Source organism: Felis catus, chromosome B3, assembly GCF_018350175.1.
Source record: "Felis catus isolate Fca126 chromosome B3, F.catus_Fca126_mat1.0, whole genome shotgun sequence".
NCBI lineage: Eukaryota > Metazoa > Chordata > Mammalia > Carnivora > Felidae > Felis > Felis catus.
The window spans coordinates 126,042,289-126,054,632 of record NC_058373.1 but is presented as its reverse complement, the minus strand read 5'-3'; the positions used below and the strand labels follow the sequence as shown (position 1 = coordinate 126,054,632).

Genomic DNA, 12,344 nt, shown 5'->3' with positions numbered 1-12,344 from the left:
AGAGGTTTTTTTTTTAACATAATTTCATCTCTGCACCAATTGGGTAAGGGATTGGGTTGAAAAGAATCTCATAATTCACACTCTCTCATCTCCTTTGGGACAGAAAGGGGTTCTGAAGAGAAAGGCATGGTAAAGCCAAACTCTTAACTTTGTTTTTTATATCTGCACCTGCATCTAGGATTTCTCGAGTATACTTGAAATGGAGAAGTCAAGGAGAGACAACTTCTAACCCTGCCCAAATCCTCCCGTTCTTAGTAGAATATCAAAATACAGTTTGTGTTACAAGCAATAGATGACATACAAAAAGAAAAGATCCATGAAGACAGACACAAAGGGAAGGTAAAAATGAATTTTAATTTTTGCCTGTGTAGCCAAAGGGCTGAGGGGGGTGAGGGGAGGGGGGAAGACAGTGAACAAAGATTCTTTGAAAAGTTACTGATCTCCCAGTGGAAGTTGGAGTTGTTAATTGAGCTGTTCATTCCCAGCCCGTCAATTCACTGTGGTAAGAGATGCGGCCTGTTTCCAGAGGAAGAGGGAAAATTAAGAGCTTCACACAGCTTCCATTATTACATCTTAGATGTATTCTCGTCAGCCTCCAAAAAGCAGTCATTAGTCTTCACCCACTTAGGACCTGCAGCTGGAAAGACCCGAAGGGCTCAAACGTGACTTGAAGAACTTCAGGGCATCTTCATGACCTTTCAGAGTCCTTAAGTTTAACTCTGTAAAAGTTCCAAAGTCCCCAATTACGAATGATCAAGCAATTATTCAGGTTTAAATAATTTAGCACTAGCTGACTCTCTCGTTTTAATTGCAGAGATAATTTCCCTGAAAGTTTACAATTTGTACTCATGGGGATGGAAGTGAAGGTCAAAATCCACTCAGGGACGGGATTTGAATGGTTTCACCCTCAACAATCCTGCGAGTTATTTAGTGGATGGTGTCTCTAGCCTCAAAGCATTGACACTTCTTTTGCTTTAGACTGTTGCTTTCATGCTTGTGAATTCAGTCCCAGATGAGTATAATAGCGAAAAGTCCTTATAAGGTATGAAGGCATACGGTCTGATTACTCCTGTAATTATGTTCAGATTTCTGGTCACGGCACAGAAAACCCTCCACCACTACTCACTCCCTTACATTCCCAGCTTCGCTTTTCAGGCAATACCACCACCTACCCTGCATCTAACTGCACTGGACCATGCAGCATTCCTGAATGCACACATGTCCTCTGGCGACTCCATGTCTGTACATAGTCTGCACCCTCTGCATGAAATTCTCTGCTTGACTTTTTTTTTTCTGGCCAGGTAAATTCATTCTTCAATACAAATATTAGATATCACCTCCCATGGGAAGACTTCCTAGATTTCTTTGGGGAGAGTTATTTTGTTCCTTCTGTGCTTCCACAATTCTAAGTACACCCCTTATTTGTGTGATTGGTCTTCCACAACAGAGCTCGAGTTTTTTTTAGGATAAGTTTTCTTCAAGCCTGAGACAGTACCAGGCACATAGGGAGCGTGCAAATAAATGATCATCAAATACACGTGGGTGACTCACTTGTGAAATCCTGTTAACAGCTCTCAACACTCATGACTAAAAGAGGTGCTGTAACATTTATTGCTCTTTTAATGCTTGCGATTAATACACACTACCTGCCCTGTTTCAAAATGGCATTTTTAATGATTCAATTAAAAACTTAAAAAAAAACCTGTCCTCCTAATTTACTCCTTCCACTTTCACTGTTTTAAACTTTGCCTCTCATTTTAAGCCAATCCTCTCTGGGAAAATATATCAAACTCTGAACATGGATCCAATTATCTAGGAGCACAATGGTGTTCACACTGGGGCCCTGAGTGTGATTGCACAAGGGACCCAAACACTACGCAGTATCAGGAGACCCAGTAAACTCTTGCCTCTTCCAAGAAATTACTAGGACATAATTAAATTTTACTCACAAAGAAAAAGCTTCCCAGCATTCATTTTTCAGACAGCAAATGGAGAAGAGGAAATCTTGATTTTCAAGGAAATAGAAAAAAAAGCAACGCTGTGTGTGTTTCTTCTACAAAGTCCTTTCTTCCTTTCACTCCAAAGCACAAACATTCAGGTCTCGCTTTCTACTCGCTCTACATTTTGCCTTTGTCTTTGTGTCTCATTTAAAACTAGTGGAAATGTGTTGGGAGCCAGATGAGAGATGAGACAAATGACTGGCCTTCAAAGAGTTTACGATCTGTGGGAAAGACCAACATATAACATAACTAACTCAAATACAGGAAGGGGTGACATAATGTGCACTTAATTTGATGGAAGAATCCAAATGAGAGAGTATTTAGTTTTGACTTAATATCAAAGAAGGCCTCTCAGAGAAGGTAGCACTTTAGCACTTAAGGATGAGAAGAAATTATGTAAGTGGCACCATGATCATAGACACAAGGCATGACTTAAATGACATATTCAATAATAGTAAGTATTCCATTGCAATTGGGCTAAAGTGGGAATGAATATAAGGGGATATATATATATATATATATATATATATATGTTAATTCTGAAGGGATCTTTGGAGGCTAAATACTTAAGAACATAGAAGTTATAAAGAGGCATTTACACATTTTTCCCAAGAGTTAACTGATTTTGAACAATCCTAACGATGACTAATAACAAGTAAAGTCGATGGTGTGCATAAACTACATTTTAATTGTCCCTTTCTTTAATATATCCCACCAATAGCACCTCTATGGCTTTCCAGCATGCTAGGAGGAATGTCAAAGAATAGATATAATCCAGTGGGGAAATCCAGCTAATGTAGAAGACAAGAACAATAACAATAGTACCCTGAGATCTCTGATGGAGTTCTTAGTGTTTTCCTTTCTTTTTTTTCAGATGGAATTTTAATTATAGTTAAGATGCAAATTCCCTCTAACTTGAGGATGGGGGCAGGAAAAAATTTTAGTCATGCATAGTTTTAATTGACTTCAAGGCTTCAGTCCTAGCAGAAAGGCAACTTTCCAACATCAGAACCTGGAAAACCCTACTGCTCAATATATTTTTTCCACTCCAGTCTGTTTCCGCTCTTCTACTCCCTGCGTCCTTGGAGCCATAGTGAATGATGGGGGCTATTTGCTGTATTGACTGGCAAAGATGCAAATTCACACAAAAGCAACATCCATCTCTCTGATCACTTAAAGAAAGCTCATTACAAACCAAATAATTCATGAACTAAGGCCCATCCATAAGGAATAATTTGCACTAATTGTACTAATTTAAACTGATAAATTCTACAAGATTCAGAGAGAAAATTCTTGTTATGTCAATATGGAGATAATTTCCAATGTTTTGAAACATAGAATGTCACTAGCAGGTGCCGGCAACTCCGCTTTGTGATATACTTTCCAACACATTAAACATTAGCCCTTGCAAGTAGTTGTGTCCAGTAGCTTCTATGAGCAATCTGGAAGTTGTGCTGTCCCTTGACTGGAAGAGAATGTTATATCCTAGACTCTGGGTTCTCCCTTAGAATTAAACCAAGTCAGGCAAAACATGTCCAGCAGATTCTCTCAAGAACACTCTAGGAATAGAATAGCTGCTGGCTTTTTTACCACCACTAGAAAACAGATTATTCTGCAGGTCATGAGGCAACATAGAACTGCTGGGATACTCAGACCCTGGGCTGATTTCTGACCCAGCTGAGAAGTCGTAGAATCCCTCCTGAATCTTGGCTTCCAGCAGCAGAGCTGCTATTTGAGTAACACTCACACTTGCTCAGTTACTCACACTTGTCAGGTCCTGACAATCACAAAGGCATGGGAATGGCAGTGTGAGCAGGACAGCACAGTGGAAAGAATGTGGGGTATGGAACTAAGCAGAGCTAACTCTGATGCTATTGGTTTTTGATGTCAGGTAATATCATGACCCTTGAACCTCTTATTTACTCACCTGTAAAATAGGGAAAAAATGATAGGATTTCTTATAATTATTGCAAGAGTTAAGTTAGACAATGCATGCAGATAATCACATATAGACATTCCCTAAATGGTAATAGTTATAATGACATTAGTGGTCAGGTTATGAGAACAATCTCCACTGGATGATTATACACTGGGTCATCCTAATTGTGTGAATCAATACAAGTCAACACATCTAATATGTAGGGAGGAGAATAAATATTTCTTAGAACTAAGGGCCTGGAAATCCCTTTTATCAGCTTCTACTGGTTTGTGAGTAAGTCAATTCCTTTTTTAGTTGACTAAAGCCAATGTCAAGAGAAAACTAAAGTACATGTTAAAAATATCTATATATCGGGGCGCCTGGGTGGCGCAGTCGGTTAAGCGTCCTACTTCAGCCAGGTTATGATCTCGCGGTCCGTGAGTTCGAGCCCCGCGTCAGGCCCTGGGCTGATGGCTCAGAGCATGAAGCCTGTTTCGGATTCTGTGTCTCCCTCTCTCTCTGCCCCCCCCCCGTTCATGCTCTGTCTCTCTCTGTCCCAAAAATAAATAAACGTTGAAAAATAAAAATTTAAAAAAATCTATATATCTATATATCTATATATCTATCTATAGACTGGGGCACCTGGGTGGCTCAGTTGGTTAAGTGTCCAACTCTTGATTTCAGCTCAGGTCATGATCTCATGGTTCGTGAGTGAGCCCCACATCACGGGGATTCCCTCTCTCTCCCACTTTCTTTCTGCTCCTTCCCCACTTGCTCTCTCTCTCAGAAATAAACTTAGAAAAAATCTATATCTATATATTTCCCCACATTTTAATAAAATAATTACTTATGAAATTAATCTCCATTAGGTAGGAGATATATCCAAATGTCTAGTATAATATCAACATACTCAATAAATATAAGTTCATATTTTAATCAATAAATACAATCAGCTTTTTATTATTTACTACTTATAAAAAAAGTTTGTTTGCCAAGACATAGAGTAGGGTTTCTTTTAGTAAGATAACTTACAGCTGTATGTATTCCTAAATGCTTAAGGATTCATAAAGATATGAATTGATCACCCGGGATTTTAAAAACTTAACTCGTACTCTAGCTTTACTTTGGGGAAAAACAGGAAGCAGTTTACACTCTGGAGAATTAAATCTTAACTTGACAAAGCAACTGGCAGTTACTAAGGTTTCAATTTCACCTGCTCTCATGTTTTCAGAAGGAGAACTCTGAATTAACCCAAACTGAAAATAAAATTCCAATTCCAATCTGCCATTTTTGTTTTATTACAGTTCAACTTAATGGGCACCATGGAGCTTTAGGGAAGGTAAGCTGATGAGAATCTTTGAAGATATATAATTTAGAAATGACATTTGGAAGTAAATAAAGACCTTTGGGAAGCTGATTTAATGAAATATAGTCATTGTAGGGCTGTCATTAGGTAAAATCAGTTTTAAAAAACTTGGTTTCCTCCACCTTGAGCACAAAGTCCTTACTCAGGCTCAATCTTTAAAAGGTAGCAGAAAACCTTTCAAAATTCCATGCTAAAGATAACACAAAATAATACTTTTTCAAGATAAAATTTGTAGCAATAGCAAACATGCTTTGGAGCATGCAATAAAATTCTGAAGCAGTATGGAAGCCAGGCTCTAGTGCTGTACTGGTCAAACAAGTCCCCATTCATTTCTCACCTGTTTGCCACACTTATTTCTTCTCCTGGTAAGAAGGGTGTGAGAGGGTGGAAAATGGCAAGAGGAGTGGGGTTCAGTAAAATCTTCATGATTGATTATTGCCTCATTGGCCTCCTTCAGTTCCATTAGGACATAAGAAAAGGAGAAGAAAAGAAACAGACTGGACATTTAAAGTTGTTCGTCTTGTTCAAATTCAGGTGTGATGCTCTATAGAGGGTGACTCAATTATCATTCTATGTAAAGTTTTAATTTGTTAATAGATTCTCAGAAGGGAAAGGATCTTGGAGCTACCTAGTCCTCATCCAGAGCTTAATATTTAATACTTTTCAAACAGTGTTTCATGGAACCCTCAGGTCCTCAATGATACTTCAGTTCCAATCCAACATAAGAAGTACCATGTTTACCTGATTTATATATTTGAACTCCGGGAAAGATTTTATTGGAGTCAGGGTGATCAAGAGTTACAGTTATAGGGGCGTCTGGATGGCTTAGTTGGTTAAGTGTCTGACTTTGACTCAAGTCATGATCTCATGGTTTGTGGGTTCGAGCCCCATGTGGGGCTCTGTGATGACAGCTCAGAGTCTGGAGCCTGCTTCTGATTCTGTGTCTTCCTCTCTCTCTGCCCCTCCCTCCCCTGCTCGCACTCTGTCTCTCAAAAATGAATAAACGTTAACATTTTTTTAAAGTTACATTTACTACAAAAAAAAAATCTGCTTTAAAGCCACTGATCTACAGTCCCCAAGTAATAACAATCCCATATAGGAGTACAAATACCTTGGTGGTGAGGAACACACTACCTTATAAGGCAGCCCATGAAAATTTTATACGGTTAAACTGTTAGGAATCTCATTCTTATGAAGACACGATATCTACCTCCTAACAGCCACTCTAATTTTGTCCTCTCAGAGCATAGAAGGAGGTCTAAGCCTTTTCAACATGACGATTTCTCATTAGTGGAGGACAAATGAAAGGATGTCACCATCCTCTATTCCCCACCTAGAGATTTCTAGTTCCTTATGCTTGAAAGGCTTTCAGATCCTTCCACCATGCAAAGCACTCTACTTTGGGCACACTTCAGGATGTTGAGCCCTACACTGTTCTTGTATATAAGAGGGATGGGGCTCACTGTCACATCTTTTCCGTCTCCTTCAGTTCCCTTAAGAATAAAGACAACATTGACCAAACATTTGAAAATGTTTGCTTAGTTCATGAGTCTAGCTTGTACATGGTTGGCAATGGCATAACACAATGGCACTTTTTGAAGATAAATTTTATAGCAACAGGAACCTGCTTTGCCTTAGGGCACAACACGAAGTTTCACAGAAGTATAGCTGTCAGTCTCCAGGGCTTTAATGAGCAAATAGGTCTCTATACTTTTCTCACCTGGTTGCCACATTTGTTTTTCCTCCCATCGGAAAGGAAGGGGAGCTATAGCCTGTCATAATCATTCCAATCATCTTTTAAGTCTCAGATTTTAGCAGCTAGGGAAGAGGAACCTAGCATGACAGTGTCATGAAGGAGGAAAAAAGATAAGATTTTGGAATCAGACAAAACTGGATTTAAATTTTGTCTCTTCAGTGGTACCTTTGGAAAATCAGTCCATAATTCTGAACCTCAGTTAATTCATCACGCTATAGAGTTGTTATATTTGGAATAATGTATGTAATAGACTTCTCACTGAGTCCGATACTTTGTAAGCTCTCAATAAATATTATTAAGAGCGTTATAATTTCAAGTATTTATATCTCCTTTATTTTAATAGCACTATTTTCAATGGTATCTCATTTTTATGCTTCAGCATTAGAGAATGGGAACTTCCTACACAAATTTTCAGAGACTCAAAGCTTATACTTTAAGGGTCACCCATTTTTTTCAAGTTGCTATTTAAATTCCAGTTAGCTAACATACAGTGTAATATTAGTTTCAGGTGTAGGATTTAGTGATTCATCACTTACATATAGCACCCGGTGCTCATCACAGCAATTACCCTTATTAATATCCATTACCCGTTTAATCCGTCCCCCCACGAACCTCCCTTCCAGGAACCCTCAGTTTTTTCTCTGTAGTTGACAGTCTGTTTTCTGGTTTGCCTCTCTTTTTCCTCCCTCTATGTTCATCTGTTTTGTTTCCTAAATTCCACATATGAGTGAAATCATGTGGTATCTTTCTCTGACTTATTTCATTTAGCATAATACTCTCTAAGCTCCATCCACATCATTGCAAATAGCAAGGTTTCATTTCATTCTTTTTTATGGCTGGGTGATATTCCAGTGCATATATATACCACATCTTCTTTATCCATTCATCAGTGATGAATGATAAGGGTTTTTAGGCTCTGTCTATAATATGCAACTGTTGATAATGCTGCTACAAACATCGAGGTGAATGTATTAGAGTCAATCCATTTTAATTGGAATTTATCCTAGAAAATATTATCTACTACTATGACTGTAAAAAGAAATGATAACCAATTTAAATATTTATGGATATTTTTATCATCATATTTATATGACAGTATTCACAGTATGATGTAGTAATATTATGATGCCTAAAAAAAAATGTTAAGTGGACGAGACATTTCCCTGTTCACTAAAGGGTCTCAGACTTTTATAATATTTGAGATTTTACGCTTTTTTTAAATGAATATATCCAATGGGCCCAGCTAGCTCAGATGCGTGGCCCATGTATGGTAGCAAATGGAATTAGATGACATACTTCAATAGTATATGGTCACTTATGGTTCTCTTATTTTCATGACCTCAATCAGTATTTTGTTTGGAGAAATGTTTGTACTATAATATCTGAAATGAGACCTGCCTGCAATCAACAAAAAAAAAAAATGAAATTTTGTAGCTTTTTTTTTCTCAGCAGTAGAAATTCTTCTCATTATGGTGGATTTAGTCACATCTCTTAACTGACAGAATGTCATGACTACAGAGTACTGTCCATTGTAGCATGGTCAGCAGCCCATGGGCAGGGAGACTGATTACCTAATGGCAGTTGGTAGCTCAGAAGGTGACAGCAGGCAGCATCCATGCAGGCCGATAGAGCATCAACCAACACTGGCTACAAGTAGGGTCAGGAGAAACACTCAGAGCAGAGAAACTGAGAGGTCAAGGTAGTTGATTTAAAACATCTTGCCTGGGGCGCCTGGGTGCCTCAGTCTGTTAAGCAACTGACTTCGGCTCAGGTCATGATCTCACAGTCCGTGAGTTCAAGCCCCGCATCGGGCTCTGTGCTGACAGCTCAGAGCCTGGAGCCTGCTTCGGATTCTGCGTCTCCCTCTCTCTCTGCCCCTCCCCTGCTCATGCTCTCTCCCTCTGTCTCTCAAAAAATAAATAAACGTTAAAAAAAAAAATTTAAAACATCTTGCCTAAGATTCACCAACAAGTAAGACTTGCAAGAGACTGAGGTAGTACAGGCAACTTTCTTGTGGTTTTTGTCCCACACTACCAGAAAGTTTTTCAACCATCCTGCTGCTATCAGAAAAATTTCTTCTAACGTTTTCTCTAAACTCTAAAAACAAGTAAATAAGCTTTATAACATTATCTAGAATGAATCTATTGATACCGCCTGAGAGCTAAAGGATACTGTTCTCATTTATTTATTTATTTTTGAGACAGAGAGAGACAGAGCATGAGCAGGGGAGGGGCAGAGAGAGAGGGAGACAAAGAATCTGAAGCAGGCTCCAGGCTGAGTTGTCAGCATAGAGCCAGACGCAGGACTCGAACCCGCAGACCTGAGATCATGACCTGAGCTGAAGTCGGACGCTCAACCGACTGAACAGCCCAGAAGCCCCAACTAGAGGATACTTTTTTAAGTGTAGCCTAAAATCTTAACCATTAGGCCATATGGCACCTGTTTGTAACTGGACAAATTCATAGAAGAAATGTGCAGACAGAGGTGAAACCAAACTAAATCAACTTTGCTTCCTAAACAGACACCAGTTCTACATTTCCACCAGGTGTCTGAGAATCATGACAGACATCCATTCCATCATCTTGATTAATTGCATAGTATATATTTTATAAAAACATCTAGGGCTAAGAAAAACTTCTATTTTGAAAATCAGAGCAAAACCAACTGGGAGACTGACAGTTCTGGAAGCATTTCCAAGCCTCCTGAAACTTCACAGATTCAGTTTTCAGGCCAATAAGTTATCACTGCAGCTTGATGGTCTCTCCAGGGTCCTATCTTCTGTAATATGGATGTTTATGATATTTGCCATTGTTGTAGTTAAGATTAATTAAAAATAGTGTAATTTTAAAATACAGTTAGCTGAATTACATGAGCTAACACGGAACATTTAAACAGCACGTGATTATATTCAAACAGCTGGTGGGCTATAGCATAGAAAGATTTTAAAAACAGGCATTTAAGTTTTGTGTGAATATAAGAACAGATACTTCTTTTGGGAAGCACTTGTGCTAAATTACTGATCCAGTGATAAATTCATCAAATAAGTTGTCAATAAATACTTAAGTGAGCGGGAGGAGCCAAGACAGCGGAACAGCATGGAAGTTTTTTGTGTGTCTCCGTCCATGAAATACAGCCAGACCAACACTAAAACATCCTACACACCTAGAAAACTGATTGGAGGATTAACGCAACAATCTGCACACCCTGAACCACAGAATTCAGCAGGTACGCAGCGCAGAGAAGTGAACTTGGGGAGCGAGAAGGCGCAGGAAGGGAGGTGCTTTTGCAAGCGGAGAGAGGACGGAGAATGGGGGGGGGAGAATACAGGAAAAGCACCCCTCTCCAAAAGCAGCTGAAGAGAAAGTGGAAAATTGGAAACAGCCTCAGGGACTAAACTAAAAAGGGAGAAAGGAGAAAGGAGAAATGAGAGGGTTTAAATTCCATTAAGACTGCAAACAAGGGAGTGCAGTCTGCAACTCCACAGCTCCATACCTGGCGGTGCTCCGGTGGGAAGGGTGAATCCCCAGGAACAGAGTAGGGGCCGGGAGGATCTCGGGCCACACGGGGGAAAGCGGTTCCACTGCTGGAAGGACATTTGGTAGAGACTGTTGAAGCCACCTGGTCCCAGCAGACCCCAGAAGGCGGTCACGCTCGCCGCTGCTGGAACAAGTCCTTAAGGGTGAAGCCTGGGGCCAGATGTGTGATGTGATCTTCCATAATCCCTGAAACGCTCCTGCTACACTATCTCGTGAACTTTTTCTGGGGCGGGCTGGCACCCGGCTGCAGTCTCAAGCCACCAGCAGCAGCAGGGCCCAGCAAGCGTTCATGGGTGCAGCCGACATTCGGCCATTGCTCATTCGGCCATTGCTCGGTGAGACCCTCCCACAGAGGGGCGGAGCGGGTCAAAGCCGCAGTCCTTCAGAAGGAAGGGGCTGGGGAAAACAGCCGCATCTGAGACAAAACTGGGGAGAGAGGTACTGCCTGGGGCCTGGTCACGGAGAGTGAAAAAGAGGGGAGTGGACGAAAGCTGAAGACAGAGGACAGGCACACGATTGCTGATCTGGGAGAACAGACTGGGTAGCTGGGTCGTGCCATCTTTCACCGCTGCTGCGCATGCGCATATGCACCTATGAGCGCCACAACACTCCACTGCAGTAGGCTAGCAGCGCCACCTAATGGAGAGCAGAGCCGTTACACTGAGCCATGCCCAAATGGGCCAACCTCTCTCTTCAAGAACACAAACCTCACCGCCAGTTTCCTTTATGGACTCTAAAGCGCTACATAGACTGACTTCTAGGGGAAAACGAAGTAATTTCAGTCCTACTTCAATCTGTTAGCAGGTCCATCTACTCAATTTTCTTTCTTTTTTTTTCTCTTTTACACTTCTTTTGCTTGAATACAGAAAGAGAAAAAATTCATTTTTATTTTCAAGTTTTATTAAAAATATTTTTCTTTAATTTTTATTACTACATTTTTCACTTTTGTGTAAATTTTTTCAAATTCTATTTTACTTCCATCATTTTATTTTGTCTACTAGTGTATTAATTTTTTCAAATTTCCAAATGATTTCCTTTTTTTTCTTTTTTCTCTTTTTTTGTCTTTTTCATCTTTTTCTTTGTCTTGAATATAGAAAAAGAAAAAATTCATTTTTATTTTTAATTTTAATAACAATATTTTAATTTTTTCTACTATATTCTTTACTTCTGTGTATATTTTTTCAAATTCTATTTTACTTCCATCATTTTATTTTAGTCTACTACAGTGTATTCATTTTTTCAAATTCTCTAACGATTTCCTTTTTTTTCTCCCCCACCCCTTTTTTTTTCTCAAATCTGTCAAACCACTTTCAACACCCAGACCAAAACACACCTAGGATCTAGCATCATTTATTCGATTTGTGTGTGTGTGTGCTTAATTTTTAATTTTAATATTTTTTAAATTTAATTTTTTTATTTTAATTTTTCTACTTCATTACTTCCTTTTCTTCCTTCAAAATGACAAAACAAAGGAATTCACCCCAAAAGAAAGAGCACGAAGAAACGACAGCCAGGGGTTTAACCAACACACATACAAGCAAGATGTGTGAACCAGAATTTAGAATCACGATAATAAGAATACTAGCTGGAGTCGAAAATAGATTCGAATCCCTTTCTGCAGAGACAAAAGACATAAAAGGTAGTCAGGATGAAATTAAACATGTTATAACTGAGCTACAATCACGGAGGAATGCAGCAGTGGCAAGGATGGATGAGGCAGAACAGAGAATCAGCAATATAGAGCACAAACTTATAGAGAATAATGAAG

General features: G+C 39.4%; 1 long non-coding RNA gene across 1 annotated transcript; it reads right to left on the bottom strand.

The window, feature by feature from the left end:
• Positions 1-335: 335 nt before the first annotated feature.
• On the bottom strand, positions 336-10,875 carry LOC102900876. The gene is made up of 2 exons (XR_006600136.1): positions 10,533-10,875; positions 336-719 (listed from the first exon to the last, which is right to left on the bottom strand). It is a non-coding gene; the product is annotated as an uncharacterized LOC102900876 (long non-coding RNA).
• Positions 10,876-12,344: the final 1,469 nt, after the last annotated feature.